Source organism: Mizuhopecten yessoensis, unplaced genomic scaffold (genome assembly GCF_002113885.1).
Source record: "Mizuhopecten yessoensis strain PY_sf001 unplaced genomic scaffold, ASM211388v2 scaffold1375, whole genome shotgun sequence".
In the NCBI taxonomy this organism is placed as follows: domain Eukaryota; kingdom Metazoa; phylum Mollusca; class Bivalvia; order Pectinida; family Pectinidae; genus Mizuhopecten; species Mizuhopecten yessoensis.
This window is the reverse complement of record NW_018404015.1, coordinates 629406-652907: the sequence shown is the minus strand read 5'-3', so window position 1 is coordinate 652907 and position 23502 is coordinate 629406. Positions and strand designations below refer to the sequence as shown.

Below are 23502 nucleotides of genomic sequence, written 5' to 3'. Positions count from 1 at the left end.
CCCACTACCTCGTATCCTGTTATCAACCAACTACCTCGTATCCTGTAATCAACCCACTACTTCGTATCCTGTTATCTTCCCACTACCTCGTATCCTGTTATCAACCAACTACCTCGTATCCTGTAATCAACCCACTACCTCGGTATCCTGTAATCAACCCACTACTTCGCATCCTGTTATCTTCCCACTACCTCGAATCCTGTTATCAACCAACTACCTCGTATGCTGTAATCAACCCACTACCTCGTACCATGTAACCTGTACCACCAACCCACTACCTCGTACCTTGTTCCCTGTACCATCAACTCACTACCTCGTACCCTGTAATCAACCCACTACCTCGTACCATGTAACCTGTACCACCAACCAACTACCTCGTACCCTGTTCCCTGTACCCTCTTTCCTGGAAATTCCTGATACCAATGGACATTTAATCGACCGCAGAAATTATGAATTACATGATATGTATACAGTATAATGCCTATAATTACCCATGTATGGAAAACTTTTTTGCTTTAGCACAGGGCTAGGACGGGAGTTTTAATTTGTGAATTCTTTGATGGATGTAAATGCATAGACTCAATCTTTGTTTCATATGTTGAGAGTTTAGCATGAAAATCCGGATGCATAAAAATCAGAATTTTTCATTAAATCTTTACTGCCAATTGAAGAATACATCTAAATTATAATTGGAGTGTGAGTTTATAAAGAGGGGTGAATTTAACTTATCTTTCAAACGAATTATTCAATGATTTGTAAGTCACTTAAAACTCACGCAAGGTCAAAGAATGATACGAAATATCAAGACAAAATGAAGTTGAGAGACACAATCGTGTGAAGAGACAAATTCTTTTCAGGAGATAAAAATTGTTATAGGACAAAAACTGTTATAGGACAAAAACTGTTATAGGACAAAAACTGTTAGGACAAAAACTGTTATAGGACAAAAACTGTTATAGGACAAAAATGTTAAAGCTCAAGTTATATCAAGTGACCAATTAAGTTATGAAACAAAATTCGGTCAAGAAAAGAGGTTAGCGTTTTGAAAATAATTCTTCCAAAAATTCTTTATTGTTATTCTAGTTCCACGAACACTATTATTAATAAATTGATTCTTCATCATGTTTTGTCTGTTTGATTACTAAATAAATCATGTGACATTTCCGTAAGAATTATCTTTTCACAAATCACATGCAGACAACATGTTCAATAACCACTTCATCAGAGACAGTCATAATCGGATTATCTCCCCTGACAGGTTTAGCCACAACGTGAGGCTATATATAGCTAATAGCTAGTGTTTCTATGGATATATATTGCTCCAGGGATTTTCAATAGCAGTATACTACTTCCCGTATTATGGTCATCACATGTGGTTCTACTAATTGATTTTTAATAATTAATTACAATGTCTCATATCTTGACGCTTGTACAATGGTTACACAAGAACAGACGACGCCATTGTCAGACCACAGGTACCTGAGAATTTGTAACAACAAGTGTAAGAAATGCCACCGCCAATGATTATATTTACGAGTATATATAATCAATTTGGGCTGGCATTTATACCGAAAGTCGATCTGAACCCCTTAGACATGTAATATTACTCTAAACACCTTAGTTTAGGTCCAAATATAGCTGTTACAAATCATCAGGTCCGTGTGTGTGAGACCACCCTACAGATAGACATATTTGGGGTTTTACTTTTCCAGAATGACAAAAATCTTTGGTGGTATCGTCGAAAATATACATTTTGTATATATACCATTTGTTTTAAGCACAAATTACTATTTTGAGTTAAAAACGCGAAACCTTTCTGGTTTTGCTTGCTTGTTTGTTAATTTTTATTTTGAGATAGCCTTTGGTCATTGTCCAATTAACGAGTGGGGGCCTTCGGTTTGGATTTAACGGCTTCACTTTTATAGTGTGAGTTTCCAATTTACATTTCAGCCTATACACAGCAGACGTTATATCTTAAAGTTTCAAAACATTTTGCAAACATTTATTTTTATTTTTTGGCAGATTGTCATAATGTCGCTTTGATAACTTACGTACGATGCTAAATAAGGCTGATAAATATTGACCAATTATATCTAAAAACAAAACGGTTTAGCAACTTATCTTCATTCAGGTGGAACTATAACGTCAATGGTCCAATATTCTCCTCTGAAAATTCCGGATGTCCCATCATGCCTTGGGCGCCGAGTAATATAATAATCGAGCCGGATCGATACAGGTTTCCGGTTTCTGGGTATTATTGATTTTCTCATTATCGGTCGTAAATGAAAAGAGATTTCAGTCCTAACAATTTACAATTAAAAACATTCATATTGACCTGTTTGTGTCGTATAAAAACGTAGGGAACTTTTTTAGTATGTTTAGGTCAGAAAACAACAGAGTACGCGAAGTATCTGTGATATTTGTGATATTTTTTAAACGGATATATCAAATGAAATGTATCTGGTTTGGTCGGACAGATGGAATGTGATTATTCGTTGAATGTGAATTATCGTTAGGTCGATAACTGAGACTGTAGTTTCAATTTTTAGAAAGGTTCTCCGCAATAACTCAAATTCCCTGGTTCTACCATGGCGAAGGCAAATGTCGGACTCCGGAAAACGAATTCAGAGAAATATGGCAAGCCAACTTAATATATTTATGCAAGGAAAAATGCCGATCCTATATTTCATAAAATGATATAAGATTTATTTCTTATATAGCATATCATGTATATTTACATATACATCTTTAAATAAGATCTAGAAATCTCTTATAACATAGATGATATTTCATACACCATGGAATATATCTTATAATGGACGAGATTTTAACAAGATGTCGGAAACTTCGTATCACCATTCGGAACCTCTCGGCGATTCAGTACAGTACATTCAGTAAAGGCTTGCTGTCTACCACCACAGGTCGAGACACCATAATTAAGTAGCTAAGCCTTCCTCATGGCTATCGGAAACCGTTGGCACTTTACCTCAACGAAAAAATATCATTTATATTTACAGAAAGTGCCAGTGTCGACTGACCTCAGTGGCCACCATAAAAGAGTCTAGATGAAACAGGGGTAATATAACTACAGTATATTGTCTTTTTTTAGATATCTTCCACAAGCAGATCCTTCTCCGCCATTTTGTATAATCCTGAAAGATGCGTTACTATACCGCGACCTATAGGAACTGGGTGACATGCCTAAATATTTCACATTAGGCCAAAATATAATTACTTGGGTTTCCGCTATCATCCTCAAAAAAATAGGGAAGGTAGGATTAGCGGAAACACAATTTTCTTTTATTTGGTGGTTCAAGTTCTGACGTAACAAATTCAAGGGGAATAACTGGTGCAAAATATTAATCGAGGAGTTTTGATTGAGACCAGATTGTTCTCCGTGACAATTATTGATTGACATATACAGCTGTACTCAAGAATACGGAATTATGGGATAGCTATTGTGTCATTTTGAACACCGAGTTATCAGGTTTATCTCAATTAAATTTAAAATGCGTACAGTCAGCATTACCGTTGAGGAACAATGGCGGTACACGGTACCGTTAATAATTCACGGCTATGTTTAACAAACAGTACAGGTTGAATGCATTGTGTTCTATGATCAAGGTCAAAGTCGTCAATATTTGATAACAATCATCAATTGATATTTAGCAGCGATGCAAATCATATTCTAACATTACGTTATGTAATATGCTTGTCGATAAAAAACACGAATAAATTGCATCATGTTTGTTTGTGAACAATTATTCAATATGTGTAAAGAAAACTCAAGTTACTGATTAAAATTGCCTCCTAGAGACGTGTCTAGATTGTCGAATTTGCAAGTCATTTTCATCTGCAAATAATAAGAATGGCAACATTCAATTACGAAATCTTACGTCCGTCATGATTCATTTAAATACGTCAACCTGCTTTTTATAGTCCTTACAGTACATGCATGTGCAACTTTATCTTGAATTCAATCAAATGTTATTTGCACAGTGATCAAGTTTTACTGATTATTTTGGTCCGGGTTTATTTTTCTCTCCCAATACCAGCCACTACCCGGGTTTTAACCGGTGTCCGGTTTAGATGTTACACAATTACTCAGTCATCAGCTTAGGGGGATATACCTGCTGTATCGCACTGGTCGATATCGTAAGAGGCGACTAATTTGGATTGTCCGCCATGTCTTCTGCTTATAGAGCATCCTCGATACTCCGGGGTTATACTCACGTACACTCTCTGCATCCATGGAATATGTCATAGCAAAATTAAAGGCACGCGGCTAGCAATTTTAAACAAACCAATTTCTAGGTTGATATTTGCCCTTTGAAGATTACAGAGGAGCGACGACCGACTTCAAATCCAGTCAATTTTACCGTTACGCAACCGCGAAATTATTTTGATGTTAAACTAGTCTTCTCGTCTCATCCACAAGGTGCTGTACATTTAGCCTTCAATTTTGCTGTGACATATTCCAGAGGTGCAGAGAGCGAAAGTGAGCGTTACCCTAGAGATGCTTATACAGTTAGTGGTCAATTATGAAACCAAAATTGCTCTGCTTCCCCAATTGGTATAGGCCTACTTGGGGTAAATATCCTTTTTCTGTCACTTCCCTACCCTCCTCCTTTTTTTCCGATAGTGTCGCCGTAGTTACTCGTCTTCATNCCCCCACACACACACACCAAGAAAAATAAATAAATAAATAAAAATTATAATAACAGCAACAACAACAGTGACATTCAAAGGCTTTGTATGATTTTTATTGACACATGTTATGGTTTTCTTGTTGATAAATTATTAATTCGTATACATTTGTATGAAGAGCACTACATATACATATAGATAATCTCATCATACGTTCTATAGATATGGCTTCAACACATTGAACACAAAGGGGTACTCATATTTCACCAGAACCTCGTAATATATTGTACCAAAGTCACGAAGGTCGGTCTTACTGACGATATCAAATACCAAAAAACAAAGGCGTATGTTGCCAAACCACATAAAAAGGGTAAAAAGAGTCGTTATATCTAAACAAAGACCATTCAATTGGTATTGAAGTGTAAAGTGATTCCTTCCATAGACCAATTTTCCTCTGACGAAAAAGTCAATATTTGGGCACCGTTTAAATCTAATAGATTGCGCATGCTCCGAAGTAAGGTCGACGCTTTTGTACCTGCCACCATTGTACCTAGACGTTAATTAATTATCGATCGTTGTCTCGACCAGGTAGGAAGAGAATTGAATAGGATCGGTAAACAAATGGAACACAACAGTACTTTAAATAATACGTACAGGTAGTGCAAAAAGATTTACTAATCCGGTACAATTAAAGATGGGCTCATCATCAAAACACTTCCTTGTCGACACATATAACCAAAATGAATATAGGAAAATAGAATATAAGAAAATATGATGATCTGGACCTCGGTGGATACGGGGAAGCGGGTCCTTTGCGCCAAGAACCTTTCCCATCCCAACCTCAATCCTACCCTTTAACCAGTTCCGTTATAGAGTACATTCCCCGACCCAACACCCAAATGCATTTTAATTAAAATCTTAGAAACAATCAGAAGTGTTCCGATGTTCTTTGGTGTATCTCTATCGAAGAAGATATCCAATATGTTCGTCATGTCTGCCTTGACAGTGTTCTCACATTTACTATCTATATTGTTTTGCTTACCTGGTAACCACGTAAAGTAAGTATTTAAATACTTTAGAAGACCCAACTCACAACTTCTACCCCTTGCTGTGTAAATGTAGACTCTACAATTCGTGTGTTAAAACGACACATTTCTAAGGCTTCACGACCATGAGTGAAGAACTCGATACGTCGATGCAGTTATTTGCTTTTTTTATCGTCCGCTAAAGGAACTTTAAACAAGAGCAAAAAAGGCACAAGTCACCAACAGCGATATAATGAGACGCAATTTATTTGGGAATCCGTTATGAAGATTTCAAAGAATTGTCAGCTTTATCAGTGGTTTTGAAAAAAGGCTTATTTGAGTACACGTGTAACTTATTCTACATATAACCTTCATGTACAGTACTGTAGCCATGCTCTTATTCCATGTTGCTTCCTTTTTTCATTCAGCATTGGCGTAAGGAGGTTGAACCCCAAACAAATAAACCTTACTGCTTTGTTGACCTTTAAGTTTATTTCATCTCAACACCATTTTTCTTATGATTCAATGTACCTAAAGTGCCACGTGGGGGCTTTGTAGGTGGGGAATTTTCAATTAATAAGAATGTTTGGATATATGTTCCTATTTCATTCTTTTGATAAGTTTTAAAGATATTTAATGAACAATATAACTGATTATCTCCCTTTAATGGTGTATTATATAATGTAACATAAGTGTCTTATACATGTAGGTATATTCGTGTCGCAATAATAGCTCACGAGAGTTTGTGCTTCCCGTTAACATATATGTGACACGAAATAAACGGTCTTGTATCTTTTTAAATAATTTATTCAGTCATTTTGTTTTCAATCTGTAGTATCAAATGGTGTTTCCTCAATAACAACCTGTAAAAAGACCTGTCTATCAATAACCGTTGTGTTAGCTCCCTCGGGTAGTTGTGACAGGTTTCAGGTTGTTTGGCTGTACATGCCAAATTGATTTATTAAAATATAAAATAAATAATGTACATGATTCACGCCTTATGGAGTTAGGAAAGGAGAGTAAAAATCAAAATAACGTAACATATCTCGTTATATACAAAGTACCAGGTTTTATTACCACGGTATATTGGTCAACCGCGCGCGCGGTATATTGGTCAATGACAGGGGTTCGATTACCGGTCAAATTGCTATTGAAATTCTAAATTGACAATTCCATTTACAGTTTACACCAAGCAAATTCTAAAATACATTAAAACACAATGGGCTGAATTCACAGATGTAAATTGCTCGATCGGAGAGGTGTGATATCTTTTCAAATGGGTGCTTAAAATGTCCCTTCTTATTTCTTATAAAAGGCCTTCTTTGACGTTTTAAAAATCGATTCACTGCAAATTCCTTTTACTAGACAAAAATTATCGTACCTTCGTGCTGACGTGTCTCTGCTTCACCATAAGGAGTGATTGATTCTGTTAATATGGATTTTAGGTAATGTTTCACGTGACGTCACAAACAGTGCAAACAAATTCAAAAGCTTCACAGAGCTATGTAAATATGCTTAGGGTTATTGCTCGTTTCGTATAACACACACATTGACCTGCCATGGAAGTGTAAATACATGCCCCAGTTAAATTCTGTTGTTCACGCGTATAATTTAAAAAAAACCCACGAAACTATGATGAATCTACAGTCAGGGACACTCTCAAAATATGATCTAATAATAAACCTGCATACTATTTACACAGGGATTAAACAAAGTTTTAAAAAAACATTCATGCCAGCTTGTTCAATATTGAAGTGCTTGCATCGTCAGTGCAGGTGACATTCTAGGAACTATCCAAAGTCATATGTCTCCTAAATGTTTGGTTCTGACGACTGTCTCACAGTATGCGAGGCAGGAGATGAAGCGTCAAAAGGACGTTGATCGTCATTGCTTTATAGCCCTTTCACCGCATTTTTTTTCTCGTAGTGTTTACTTGGGGAAATGCTTGAGCAATTCAAATATAGTCCTTTTAATAGTGATTCAAAATACATATCACCTTATTCAGCATTGTTGATGTATAAAGATGTGTAGCATAAAATATCTCCTTCAAGGCCACACTTATTGATGTATACTTTCTTCGAAACAATACTTTTAAATATTTACTGTATATAGTCGGACCATTTAATTTTTTTAACTTACCTTTTAACTGTAAGATTTCTAGATTTTAATTCCTCTATATCAATACGCACCGGAAGTCAAGTATTAGTATAGGAACATTAAAATGCGCCGCAAGAAACTACTTGAATCTTTCCATTGGTGTCGCCTACTATATCAACTATATCAACTATATATCTCTCTTTTTTCGTTATCTTTGTCGTTCTGTTTCTAACTAATTGTCTCTGTCTTCCCGTCTTTGTCTCCCCGTCCCTTTCTCTTATTCTTTGCTTCTGTCTCTCTATCCTCTGTCGCTCTGTACTTGTCCCTGTTTCATTGTCTCTCTGTTCACTTGCCGCTTTGTCCTTTTCTGTCTTTCTCTTTCTTTCTCTTTTTCTTTGTTTATGTTTCTCTTTCTACTAGTTCCTCTGTCTTCCTGACTTCGTCTTACCGTCTCTATCTCTCATTCTCTGCTTCCGTCTTACCGTCCCTATCTCTCATTCTCTGCTTCCGTCTTACCGTCCCTATCTCTCATTCTCTGCTCCCGTCTTTTTACAGCACTACATAATTATTACTAAGACATCCATCGCTTATCATGTGTACAGACACTCTACATGGGTTCCAATAACAAATGACGTCATAGAAATCGATCACGATCCGTTATCAATGAGTATGTATTTATCTGTAGTATAAGTGTTTGTTTTCTAAAGTAGAAGGCAAATATAGTTAACAGGAGCGAAGGACAGGTGATCCGATAGTCACCGGATCTGCGTCCGGAACAGAAATGACTATCAAGTCATGCAAAATAGACCACAGGTCACCGCCGTTTCTCCGCACATTCATGTATCCGAACATTCATTGGCCTTGCTAACGTACATTATTAAGGCGCAAACCTGCAACACTTGGGACGTGACCAGTTGTATGAGATTGCATGCGAGCAATACCTGCGGTTTTTGTGCTGGTAAAATGTGTAAATTAGTTATTGTTATATTAACATTATTAAACAGTGTTCATGCATACTATATGATGTCACTAGCCTGTCGATTCTAATTGTGAGCCTAGGGGCTTTTTTGGTCAATAAAGAATCTGAATGTCGTTTGTCGCGATTAAAAAAGACGCCTGTGTTAACGTTGTTCAACGCTTTGTAAAAATAATACATCACTGAAGTTATTTAAATGATATTGAAATGGCTTTGCTATTGAGTACCTTGTGACCACATGGACTATAAATAGCGGAGACTTTCTTATTTCGTTATTTCGCAGCGACATAACGATGTTTATCGTTTTATTGGCCTATAATTTATCGTAATTTCGTAACGCTAATTATCGTCTTTCGCAGCGAAATGACGACACTACAAAGTCGCTGTCTAAATGACACATTCCAGCCACCATACGCGTTGCATTTTGGCTACCTGCCTTTCAGGTTCGTTATTCAAATTGTTCGCCTCGTTTTGATATTGAACGGTCGAAAAAAACACGGAACGAAACATGAACTCATAATCTATCACATCAAAAATTTATTCTGAAAATATATCAATATCATTTTCGGTTTCATAGATCTAATTCAAGGTCGTATTGCTCCGCTCGGTGGATAGAGCGTTAGAATATGTACTCTGACAACGACCAAAAAGGCAATTTATGGGGTCGATATAATAAAAACGTACGTTCGTAGCTTACTCTGGTCAAACTTTGAATCAAACGATTTTAAAAGCTTTGAAAATGGCCCATTATTTACACATACATGCGGACTGTAGGTAAGCAATGCGATAATGGTCGGCTCGAGAGCCTTATGTGAACGATTTAAAACCCTGAGTAAATAGCCACTAAGAAATGTCCACCAAACTTATGTGACTATAAGTCACTTACAGATGATGGTTCTATAAATAGAGGATCTAGCACGAGTGTTCATGTTATATTGAATTTATTGAACGAGTATATTAATTTCATATGAAATTAATATACGAGTTCAATAAATTCAATATAACATGAACACGAGTGTTAGATTCTATTTATTATATAATTCGAGAAACCTACCTACATAAGTGGTTTCAATACTAACGTCTCTATATGCAATGCCGACGAGAAAGGACGCATCACATATACTAATTTGAGAGCATGTTCCGCTAACAAAAGTAGTCCGCAGAATTTTATCAGAATAATAAATGGCCAACAGTTTTACTTTTAACGATCATTTTAATTGTGATAACAATTGAAATAATAAAAGTTTACAAAATATGACTTCTTTTTTTTCGCTTCGGAAAAAAACTGTTTTTTTTCATCGGTGACGTCATGAACAGTGTAAGAGCGCGAGCACTGTGAAGGTCGTCGGAAACCAAAAACACATGTGTTGGATATTAGGCCTACTGAGAATCACTGTCACTTTCTATAACACGGGCGCGTTTTTTCAGAGGAGGTCCTTGGTAAACATGAACTTGTATGTTTCCTCCTGTGACAGCACCTGAAAAGATACTTTGGAAACCGCCATGGACCCTGACAACAGAGGAAGTTGACTGGTTACACGCCATTGATTGTTGTGTCAGTGATGTTGTGTTGCATCCGGTCTCAGGTGCTGTTGGATTTCCGTGCAGTATTTTGGAGATTTCTTTGTGTTGATTCGTGTTGATGTGTGAATAATTATTAATAGAAGAAATGTTTCGGTGAGAAGAAAATTGCATTATATGGTTAGCGGGGGTGTTATTATCGTTCAATTTCTGGACAAGATATTTCCTCGCACTGTGACTTGACAAGTGTTTGTCAGTTTGGATTCCTGCTCCCTTTACGGCACGTTGCATCATGGATTTTAGCTTGTTGATACCAACGGGTTGGCGCTTGAACCAAGTCTCATGACTTCCAAGTGAGCTTTTTGTTGTAGTAGCTATATAAAATGGATCTTGTAGTAGGCCTAAACTATAGTAGTAGTAGTGCGTAGGAATACGACCTAGTTCCCACGGTGTCGCGCGCTCATTTGCATCTTTATTGCACACGTTCAATATCAATTTTATTGCACCCCTTTATTGCACTGCAGAAGCCTTATATTATATAATAAATAGATATATAACGTCTCATAATATGTACAGTAAACACCGATTCCTTTAGATCTCGTCTTTTCTTAATGGTTTCAAATCTGCATACGGAAACCCAACTCACATAAAACTGGAGTTAACATTTCAAATTAGCCAAAATATATACTTAAAGGTGGTTGGACATCCTCGATACTCCGGGGGTTACGCTATACCTTCGAGAGCAAAGTGAGCCTTACCCCTGGAGTATCGAGGATTGTGGTCGGATAGGGTAGTGGATAGCGCTTGTGGCTTTTCTTTAACACGGCCTGGGTTCGATTCTCTCGATCGAACGTGAAATTATCGGATCGCCTGCCCGACCACGTGGGTGTCTTCGGATACACCCATATCCTTCCCACAGTAAGACCCCCTAAGTTCTTCTGTCCGGGACAGCACGAGTGATTAATATACAACTATAAGTTGGAAAAAACTTAAATGGCCTAAGCTGTTTATAGGATGTTAATCAAAATAAAACCAAACTAACTATGTACTTCTTTCGTCATACACGGTCGTTAAAATTTGGATGTAAACTATGATAAAACAAACATGTTACCCCACACCCCATCCTTCTCTAAATTACAGATATACATGCATTTGTACAGTGTATGTATACCGAGAATAATAGATAAATCCCGGTTCTCAATGCCCTGTGTTGTGAGCCACGTTTAAATGGAGTGGTAGTGGGTGTGAGTGACGGTCTTATACGTAAATCTCAGTGAACTCACTTGTGATAATATTTTCATACGGAGTACAACGTATGAGAAATATATCCATTTAAAGAATTTTCCAAAACCCCTCACACTAAAGTCTCATGATCTCTTCGGCAAACATCCATACAACACCTCTAGATTGTATTAACGGCAGTGCTGGACATTTACCTAAGCGACCAGATGTGTAAGCCCCGGAGTAAGACTACTCCATGTTATAACACTATAAATATTTATAGAGTTAAGCACACCAGATTTCAATAGTTTCCATCTTCAGGAAAAACAGGGCATCGTAAACGTTACAAATCCCCTGGTTCAAGGTTTAGCATATAAGAATCCCCGTTCCACTACCAAACAGCGTAACTACTCATTGTAGACTAATTTTCTGGCATGGCTGTCACTTTGATAAATCATTTTTGAAAAGAAAATAATACCTTGCAGCACTTTTATGGTTAATAATAAAGGTGGGATAAATCAAATAATAAGGAACAATGTAGAAAATGCAGAGGGGTTAGATTCGAACCCTTGACTTCGGTTTGTTATACTATCTCTCTAATCGATTGAGCTTACTCGTCAACGGAACTGTCCAAAACGGTACGCTTGAGATATTTTCATGCTTCACACGAGAAATAAAAAACGCGTTTGATGTAGTATACTGCTTGGCCAACATGAAGTTTGGTACAAATGTATGCGGGAATGAAGCCGCGAAAGCGATGACAAAAAAATCTACGTAAAATAACAGTGGATTTGACATTGATTTTGGTACCCTGAACCACGAGCGTGTTGTAGGTATTATCATGCATGGCCAATACATGAAGTTTGATCAAAATCCGTGTAGGAAGTCCCTAGAGCGATGACAAAATTCAAACGTGCAATTGAATGGAACGCGATATTCTCTCCGCCTTCTTCGCGAGGGTATAAACAACTCAATATAAGTACCCGTAGTACATGCACATGTAGTCCATATATTGCTGAAAAGGGTCAGGGGGCAGAATGACCGCCATATTGTCAGAGTATAACATGTCTGTCAAATTAATCTATTAAATCTTCCAAACGCGTTTGGCCTTATCTTGATTTGCTGTGTTTCCCATTATTGTTTCTTCTGAGACATGTACATGGTGAGAATTTGTAAACGTGCGAAACACGTTTCATTATCCGAATTATCAACAAACATGGCCGCCGTGACCTTGGATTGATTGACACATTTACATGTACAAGTGTACGCCAACGTGATGTCAGCGGTCCCTCTTTTTTCGGATTTTGCTCAAACTGGTTTATAAATGTATTATGGCACTGCAAACTACAATTTAACATGCATACATATATTTCCATCACATCTTTTCCGACTATCCGGGCAGTTTTGAAACAGTTTCCGTTACATTCAGAACTTGGAATTCGAAGAATTACGATGACACTAATCTCCAAACAAACAAACAAACAAAACAAGCAAGAAACAATTCTTTGACAATTTCTTTCATATAAAAGAGAGAGCGTAACGAAAAATGTGGTGACGCTTAAAAGATCATCTTAAAATATGGAATATCGATTGGGAACGATACGGCCGTAAAATGGTGAGGGAGTGCTGTTGAAAACCACGATATTAATTGCTTTTCACATGTATGCTTGCATGTCATGTCATCTCTGTTAGCATGACAGATCGCGTGATCACGTGACCAAAAAAACGACGTCATCGTGATAGAAAAATCTTGTTTTACAGTTCAAGTTCAAGTTCTTTATTAACTGTAAGACTTATCAGTGTAAACATATAATAAACATATGTTCATAAACACAATACATCTCCAGCACACACACAGACATACACACATATGGATATATTAGCCAGGTGGCATAGGACTAGTAGTTAGCGCCTGATAAGGCAGCTCCTGCGAATTTCCTCAATATTGTATAGATTAATATATATATGCTTATTGTATTGACTGTATAAAATTGTATATCTATGTACTGTAAAGCGCTTTAGAGTGGCTTATCTTAGCAAGATAGGGCGCTATATCAAATGTTGTATATTATTATTATTATATTATAAATAAACTGTCGTATATCTGATCGGCGCCTATTTGCCGTTATCAGTGAAAGGCCGTTTTGGTGTCATGAAATGTTATCGTCAGGTAAGTATAGACGGTATGTTTGTCGCAACCTGTATAACGATAACCCCAATCAAATAATTCGATGTTTTCAACTTCACGGTCTAGCGGAGCACTATCAACTTGGATGTATTTAATTTGCCGGGCGCTGGATTAAAAAACAAAATGCAAATACAGTTTCACCGATGCAATGTTAAAAGGGGGAGCTGAATTAGGGGTCAATATATATCACAGGTTAACAGTCGAACGTAACCCCTAGCCCAATAAATAACCTGTTTACGCAGCGAGACAAATACTAGCTACAGCCAGGTACGGTACCGTAGCTTAAATAGATTCCATACTATAAAAACATACACAACCTTTAATGTTGTGAAATAAGGAGTAAAGCTTCAATCATTTAATGTAAACAGATCCACAAAAGTTTTAACCGCATGCGGCAAAATTAATGTTCTCTCGCGCTTTTGTCATTGTAGTTTTATTGAGTAAATGAATTAATTTATATGTTAACGGTAGTTCCAGGCAATCAAAATGGATACCAGCCATAATTAACCTTTGCAAATTGTGGGATATCTTTATGTAGGTATTTTACCAGTGGTTGTAGAAATTAGTTCAGGATCGAGGCTGTCATTTAAATTTTGACTTTTAATTCTCATACCCCTATATCTAGTATCTACATAATGATTTTTCTCGTTAGAGATTGTTGTCTTTTTAAAATTCGAAAATTACATGCATGTAACCCGAGTTAAGATATAATATAAACAACGTTTATTCGTCGGGGAGGGTGAAGTCTTCACTGCCAAATTAAAATTACAAGAAATATACAAATGTATACAAATGAATATCTTTTAAATCCATACGTTATGCAAATCAATTGAAATGTTAATTTTACCAGACCCCAGTACATGCAATGGAACGTGACCTATCAATTAGGGACCTAGTTATAACGTATATATATATAGTATAATGTCTTTCAGACCCATTCGGTAATTAACGGCTTGGTTATCACCGACAATTTCTAAGAATTCGAGGCTCGTTGATTTCGAAATCACATTTTCTTTAGTCACAGTGACAATCTATATACCTTACATATCCGGTTCAGTACGATCAAAATGTGTAGTTATTATAAACAATAATAAGAAAAACACGACAGCTCTTGTTTCCATTCCTTGACTTACCCTTATATTGAAAATATAGAAAAGAAGAAGAAAATGAAAATCTTATTATACGAGTTTACAAGGTAGTGCGTTGGCATAATCATGGCTTTTTTTGACAATTCATGCAGCATATTTTATTGTCTTATTAAAAATGGATATTTAATTTTGTTACATATCAAACACCCGGCAGGTCAAATAACACTACGATATAGCCCCTTACATAGTCAAACTAGGTCATGTAACGCTGGACCGGGTAGTTGACACAGAAAGCACATTGTTACAGCTATATTTCGGCCAAAACTGAGGTGTTCGGCGTAATATTACAAGTTTTGTGTTTAGCCTGGTTTTATTTTGTTTAACGTCCTATTTACAGCTACAAATGTAAGGTCATTAAAGGACGTTTTGGTGGTTTAAATTAAATGATAATCGTCCTTGTGGTGGCTCTTTTCCGGAATTTGTTCTAAACCCTAAAAAAAACGTGAAATATTACTCAGCATTCTTCAGTTAAGGTCCAAACATAGCTGTTACAAATATTCAGGTCCCTGTACGACCAATACGTCTACTCACTCTAAATCCTCTTCTTTAACAAGACTTGATTTCATGATGACGTCATCTTTTTTGTAACGTGAATCGGCAATTAACCAAATAAATGAAAAGGTTCATGTCGGATCATGTCTGCTGGTAGATAGAACGCAGTTCTAAGAAGCGTTCCTTTAGATTTTTTACAGTAACCTTTTTATTTTTTATAACAGCAAGGGTTAATGTCGGTTTACGTAAATGCCTTTTCCCCCACAGGTGGACCTGTAGCACTGCATCACCAGGTATGAATTATTTAGATTGAATGGTACATGTAATAATTAATTGCACTGTTTCGTATATTTGTATAATACTGTGTACCAAGAACCTATAAATTACCCAGAATGAATTGAATAATTGAATGCGTGATTCGTATATTTACGCAATACTGTCACAATATATATATAGATATATATATAGATATATATATAATAAAAAGGGATTATAGATTTTTTTTAGATTAACGGTAATTGTGACGTCACGAAGTTGTTCTTTTGAATAAACCTGAAGAGCGCTGTGAAAGGGTGAAAGCAGCTAGTTTTTTAGTCGGTCGTTAATCTTATTTTTTCTATATATATATATATTTATTATAAATCAGTAAAATTATCCTTACGGACGAAGAAATATTATAAAAAGAAAAATTCTCACCAACGAGTCTTTAGTACTTTCATTTCTTCTAGGAGATTCTTCAGACGGTATAGCGAACTATTATGTGACGTCATAGTTTATGAAGTCACAACATATACTTCAAATAAACAGTTTGAAGAATCTCATAGAAGAGATGAAAGTTCTAAAGACTCGTTGTTGAGAATTTTTCTTTTTATATATATATATATATCGGACACAGGACGTATCACTGCCGGAGTCTATCTAGATACCGCCGTCATATGAAAAAGGAGACCTCGTTAATTTTATGGAATATTCAGTAGTTTTGCTACCTTTTTCTACAGGGGTCTATATGCCTTGTGATTTTGGTATGACACGCTAAATCATGATTTCGGGGAAATAAAGTGATATTTGCATTACATTGGGAAAATGCAGAATGAATTATCCGGGGAAGGAGACATACAACGATCCCAATTTCACTCTAGACCATATTGGTATTGGGAATCCAAGAAGACCTCTAGTTATCCTTGTTTATCTATAAACACCAGTAGTGATGTCAAACTCCCATAATTACAATGATAGTTTAAATTGTAACGGAGACCGTTAAAGAAGTACCGTAGACGGTCCCTGTAGTCGCAAATGATGCATTAGAAAGAGTTTGCAATGCCGACATACACTCAAATTAACAGGTTATGTACACCTACAAAGGCATATCGATACTCATGGGAAGTTTCATAAGTAACCAATGATTATTCTCTGATGAAACGTCAGGGAACTATTTGGCGGGGGAAGAAGAAGAAGTTTGTTTGTTTGTTTGATTTTGTTTAACGTCCTATTAACAGCTAAGGTCATTTAAGGACGGCCTCCCCTGTGTGCAAGATGCATGCGTGTAGTGTATGTGTGTGTATTTTGGGAGGCTGCGATATGTTCGTGTTTGTCTCCTTGTGATAGCGCGGAACTGATGCCGACTTTATAGTGCTACCTCACTGAAACATACTGCCGAAGACACCCAGCAGGACGCCCCACCCGGTCACATTATACTGACAACGGGCGAACCAGTCGTCCCACTCCTAATTTGCTGAGCGTTAAGCAGGAGTAGAAACTACCATTTTTAAAGACTTTGGTATGTCTCGGCCAGGGGACAGCACCCAAAGCCTTCCTCACAGGGGCGAACGCTCAACAAATGGCCAAAAGAAGAAATTGCTATAGTGACAGGGAGCATTACATGTACAAAAGTCCGCCAAATTGCCCTCATAGTCGCAAATGATGCACTGGAAAGAGTGTTTTAATGCCACTCAGAAAAAGGCAGGGAGCGTTGGCATCACCCTGGCGTACACCCATAAATGTGTCAATCAATCAGAGGCCACTGCAGCCATGTTTGAAGTCCAATCATTTCGAAGAAGAAGAAGAAGAAGAAGAAGAAGAGAAAGAAGAAGAAGGTGAGGAAGAAGAAAACGGAGAAGAAATAACCATAATGACAAGAAGACACTAAGAAAAGTGATGATAACAGTGTTGCAATTAGCTTGATCCAGAAGTGAGGCTTGACTTTTTATTGAAACGAGTTTATTGTCAAACGCAGATCAAAGTTTTCTTTGTACCAGTTATATCAATTTATCAATGTCTTCTCCCAACATAATCTTTATCTAATTTACACCAATTACGAAACAAGTTATTCCAACTTATTTTAATCACTCTTGTTAGCCGGGATGGAAGCGCGCAGATCTAGAGGCTCTTCATGTGGTAGGAGACAGGAGCAATAAACCCGACCCGATACCATTTCACGCCCGATCTACGTTTGCGTAACACTTTCAAATTTGACATTTATAATAATTTGGTGAAAAACACAAATGAATTAGTCTAATTATCAAAATAAGGTTTTTAGTTTTGAATAGTCCTTGTTAAAAAGTCACGAATCCCAGGTCCCGGATGTTCAATGATTGATAATCATATCAAGTCATACACGACAAAAAAAAAATCAGTTTTTGAGAAATACATTTATTTTCAAAAATATATTTGTGTTTGTTATCTTAAGATGATTATTTTTTAACCGACGAACAAATTCTGTTCTAATTTTTGTTATTTAAAAATATCAATAAACTGGAGTTACGTTGCCCTTAGCTAGGCAGGTGTGGATACATTGTAGCTGGGATCTGGTTAACACACATGAAATTAAGTTGTTTGGTAAAGTAAAAAAAAAAACCCATCGACATCATCGTCGAATTAAACTTTGGCCATGAATACAAAATATACTTCCTTCTTTAAGAAAAAAAATTAACCATACACATTCAGTCCTAAGTTGATTGAATTTCCGAAGTTATAGTCCGTTGCTTAATTTCGTGATCAATGGGGCGTGACGTCACAAGGGGAGGAGAGAGGGTTAGGTAAACTTCCTCCTTCATTCCCATTATCGCGTTACTCCTCGGAGACACAATCATAAAGCGTACATAACGTCTAATGCTACCGGTTGAACACACACCTTATAAAGGGTTTGTGCGGTATATTAAATAATCAAACATGAATTGAATAAAATTATATAGGGAATAGTATTATGAACAATTCAAATCAAATTTTACCATTGCCTATACAAATATTAAACTTAATTTAATATTGAGCTTGTATTACATAAAACATTTGTCTAGACATGTAATAACGTGGAAATCATTTCAGGATCACGGTAAATCTGACAAAACAGTGCCTACACGTAAGAAACTATTTTTTCCGGCATGACTATAGCTTTGATAAATCATTTCTGAACAGAAGGCCATACCTCACAAAATAATACAAATGCAATAACCCAACTGTAATCAACAAAACTGTTCTGAGTGAAAAAAATACCTTCAACAGACTAGACCGGGTTTCGAACTCTGGACTTAGATTGTTATGCTATCGCTCTAACCAACACAGCTACGAAAGTAGACCCTTGCTGAGTGGTTGATTGAAGGGGATCAACCCCTGAACGTCCTTGTTTACACTGGCCCACGTGCTTTACAATTATATCCAAAATCGAAATTAAGGGGAGACTACTGTTTATATGAGAAACTACAGTTGAACTCTCTAGTATTCTTGCCTACAGTGGGACAGCGTTCCTTAAAGTGAGAACTCACACAACCTTTCTTATGTATATCATCCTGGCCATGACAGGTTATAACTGTTTCATGATATTTATTTTTCTTTCTTGTCATTTCTAAATCAAAAAGTTACCGGTTGCGGACATTTTTAGTGAGTTAATCTCTTTTTAAAACGCCGGAGAAAATATATTTGGCCAACACAGATTATAGCGGGAAGTGCAGCTGATAACACTAGTTTGTAATCGGGATTTTTTTTTGTGGAAGTTTAAATAAGGAAAAAATAGTTCTTATATTACCCGATTTTAGATTAAATATCTCTCATACACTCAAAACACATCATCAATACTCCAGGGGGCTACGATCACTAACCGATACTCCAGGGGTCTACGGTAACTAACGGATACTCCAGGGGTCTACGGTCACTAACGGATACTCCCGGGGGCTACGGTCACTAACCGATACTCCAGAGGTCTACGGTCACTAACCGATACTCCAGGGGGTCTACAGTCACTAACCGATACTCAAGGGTCACCATAAACAGGTAAATGTGTGTGGTCACCATATACAGGTAAACGTGGGTGGTCACAATAGACAGGTAAACGTGTGTGGTCACCATTGACAGGTAAACATATGTGGTCCCCATAGACTGATGTGTGTGGTCACCATAGACAGGATACTCCAGGGGTCTACGGTAACTAACGGATACTCCAGGGGTCTACGGTCACTAACCGATACTTCAGGGGTCTACAGTCACTAACCGATACTCAAGGGTCACCATAAACAGGTAAATGTGTGTGGTCACCATATACAGGTAAACGTGGGTGGTCACAATAGACAGGTAAACGTGTGTGGTCACCATAGACAGGTAAATGTGTGTGGTCATCATAGACAGGTGGATTTTTTTTTGTGGAAGTTTAAATAAGGAAAAAATAGTTCTTATATTCCCCGATTTTAGATTAAATATCTCTCATACACTCAAAACACATCATCGATTCTCCAGGGGGCTACGGTCCCTAACCGATACTCCAGGGGTCTACCGTCACTAACCGATCCTCCAGGGGTCTACGGTCACTAACCGATCCTCCAGGGGTCTACCGTCACTAACCGATCCTCCAGGGGGCTACGGTCACTAACGGATACTCCAGGGGGCTACGGTCACTAGCCGATACTCCAGGAGTCTACGGTCACTAACCGATACTCCAGGGGGATACGGTCACTAACCGATACTCCAGGGGGTCTACAGTCACTAACCGATACTCAAGGGTCACCATAAACAGGTAAATGTGTGTGGTCACCATATACAGGTAAACGTGGGTGGTCACAATAGACAGGTAAACGTGTGTGGTCACCATAGACAGGTAAATGTGTGTGGTCACCATAGACAGACGTGTGTGGTCACCATAGACAGGTAGGGTCTACGGTCACTAACCGATACTCCGGGGGGCTACGGTCACTAACCGATACTCCTGGGGGCTTCGGTCACTAACCGATACTCCAGGGGGTCTACAGTCACTAACCGATACTCAAGGGTCACCATAAACAGGTAAATGTGTGTGGTCACCATATACAGGTAAACGTGGGTGGTCACAATAGACAGGTAAACGTGTGTGGTCACCATTGACAGGTAAACATATGTGGTCCCCATAGACTGATGTGTGTGGTCACCATAGACAGGTAAATGTGTGTGGTCACCATAGACAGACGTGTGTGGTCACCATAGACAGGTAAACATGTGTGGTGATACTCCAGGGGGCTACGGTCACTAACCGATACTCCAGGGGGCTAGAGTCACTAACCGATACTCCTGGGGGATTCGGTCACTAACCGATACTCCAGGGGGTTACGGTCACTAACCGATACTCCAGGGGTCTACAGTCACTAACCGATACTCAAGGGTCACCATAAACAGGTAAATGTGTGTGGTCACCATAGACAGGTAAACGTGGGTGGTCACAATAGACAGGTAAACGTGTGTGGTCACCATTGACAGGTAAACATATGTGGTCACCATAGACAGATGTGTTTGGTCACCATAGACAGGTAAACAAATGTGGTCACCATAAACAGATGTGTAATGTCACCATAGACAGGTGAAGATGTGTGGTCATCATAAACAGACGTGTGCGGTCACCATAGACAGGTAAACATGTGTGTGGCCATCAAAGACAGGTAAATGTGTGTGGTCACCATAGACAGACGTGTGTGGTCACCATAGACAGGTAAATGTGTGTGGTCACCATAGACAGACGTTTGTGGTCACCAAAGATAGGTAAACAAGTGTGGTCACCATAGACAGGCAAACGTGTGGTCACCATAGACCGGTAAATGTGTGGTCACCATATACAGGTACAGGTGCGGTCAATATAGACAGATGTGTGTGGTCACCAAAGATAGGAAAACATGTGTGGTCACCATAGCCAGGTAAATGTGTGTGGTCACCATAGACAGGTAAACATATGTGATCACCATAGACAGACGTTTGTGGTCACCATAGATAGGTAAACATGTGTGGTCACCATAGACAGGTAAACGTGTGTGGTCACCATAGACAGGTAAACGTGTGTGGTCACCATAAACAGACGTGTGTGGTCACCATAGACAGGTAAACATGTGTGGTCAACATAGACAGATAAACATGTGTGGTCAGCATAGACAGGTAAACATATGTGGTCACCATAGACAGGTAAACGTGTGTGGTCACCATTGACAGGTAAACATATGTGGTCACCATAGACTGATGTGTGTGGTCACCATAGACAGGTAAATGTGTGTGGTCATCATAGACAGGTAAACGTGCGTGGTCACCATAGACAGATGTGTTTGGTCACCATAGACAGGTAAACAAATGTGGTCACCATAAACAGATGTGTGAGGTCACCATAGACAGGTGAAGATGTGTGGTCTTCATAAACAGACGTGTGTGGTCACCATAGACAGGTAAATATGTGTGTGGCCATCATAGACAGGTAAATGTGTGTGGTCACCATAGACAGACGTGTGTGGTCACCATAGACAGGTAAATATGTGTGGTCACCATAGACAGACGTGTGTGGTCACCATACAGTACATTTGTAACATGTGTGCTCGCCATAGGCAGGTAGAAGGTTAGAGTCACCATAAACAGTAAGACGCTTGTGGTTAACACAGACAATTAGAAGTTTTGGGTCACCATAGCCAGACTTGTATGGTCGCCTTAGAGAGGTATACACTTGTGGTCACTATATACGTGTGGTGTATATTAAGGGCGTTTGTGGTTACAACAGACGCCCTTCGACAAGATGTCACGGGGTCGGAAATTCAGGTATTTGTGTTTCACTAGAAGGTGACGGGAATCCACTCAAAGTCTCCATGAATATTGTATTTCAGGTAAAAGAATTTTCATGTAGGGTAAATATTTCACAATTAATATAAGGCAAAGGTTAGTTTGATGGTATTAATGCAAACACACAATCTAAAACAATGTTCTTTGTAGGCATTTGCATGTCGTACACGAAATAATGAAAAAACAACAGAAACCTTTGATCAGAAAACAATCACTCACCTGTATATAGGTATGTAGGTATATGTCAATCTACCTCACAGGTAGAATCTTTCTCCAGGACAGATAAGCCTCCACTCCAATAATAGTCACTGTATATACGGTTTTATACTATCAATGTTATCTAGTACACGGATCCTTTTCATAAGACTTTCCTCTCAAACTCGGTAAATGGGTTTACTCGAGTGATTTCTAAATCCAGTGAAAGAATGTAGGAAACTAGTCGGTCGGTATTTAAACTGCCTGGCGTTGTCAATACAAGCGTACGAGAGCTGTCATATGGTATATACACCCTACCCTACAAAACTTTCTTTGTGGGATATCGAACAATCAGCCAATCAAAACCAAAGACAGACTTCGTATAATGAAGAAATTGATATGTCACAGGTACAGTGCATCAGTATACTGCTATATATATATACATATAATTTACATATTTGGAATTTTTTAAATTAGTGACGCTAATATGTTATTTGTCTCGGTGTTATTACAGTCATGAGATATACAAAATTAATAATTAAAACACATTTATATACTGTTACATATATATTATTCTACAACATGTATTGGATTTGTGTTAGAGTTAAGGGTGTATGTTACATTCTACAATATGTATGTGATTTATGTTAGAGTTAAGGGTGTATGTTACAATCTACAACGTGTATGTGATTTGTGTTTGAGTTAAGGGTGTATGTTACATTCTACAATATGTATGTGATTTGTGTTAGAGTTAAGGGTGTATGTTACATTCTACAACATGTATGTGATTTGTGTTAGAGTTAAGGGTGTATGTTACATTCTATAACATGTATTGGATTTGTATTAGAGTTAAGGGTGTATGCTACATTCTACAACATGTATGTGATTTGTGTCAGAGTTAAGGGTGTATGTTACATTCTACAGTATGTATGTGATTTGTATTAGAGT

At 37.7% G+C, this 23502-nt stretch overlaps 1 protein-coding gene across 1 annotated transcript in view; it reads right to left on the bottom strand.

Annotated features, from left to right (window-relative positions):
* The window catches only part of LOC110460452 (CD63 antigen-like), a 56533-nt gene extending 33619 nt beyond the window's left edge, over positions 1-22914 (bottom strand). Inside the window, exon 1 of the mRNA XM_021513374.1 lies at positions 22579-22914. The gene's annotated coding sequence lies outside the window, so the exon portion shown is untranslated. The remainder of the gene's footprint in view (positions 1-22578) is intronic.
* Between the last annotated feature and the right edge of the window lie 588 nt (positions 22915-23502).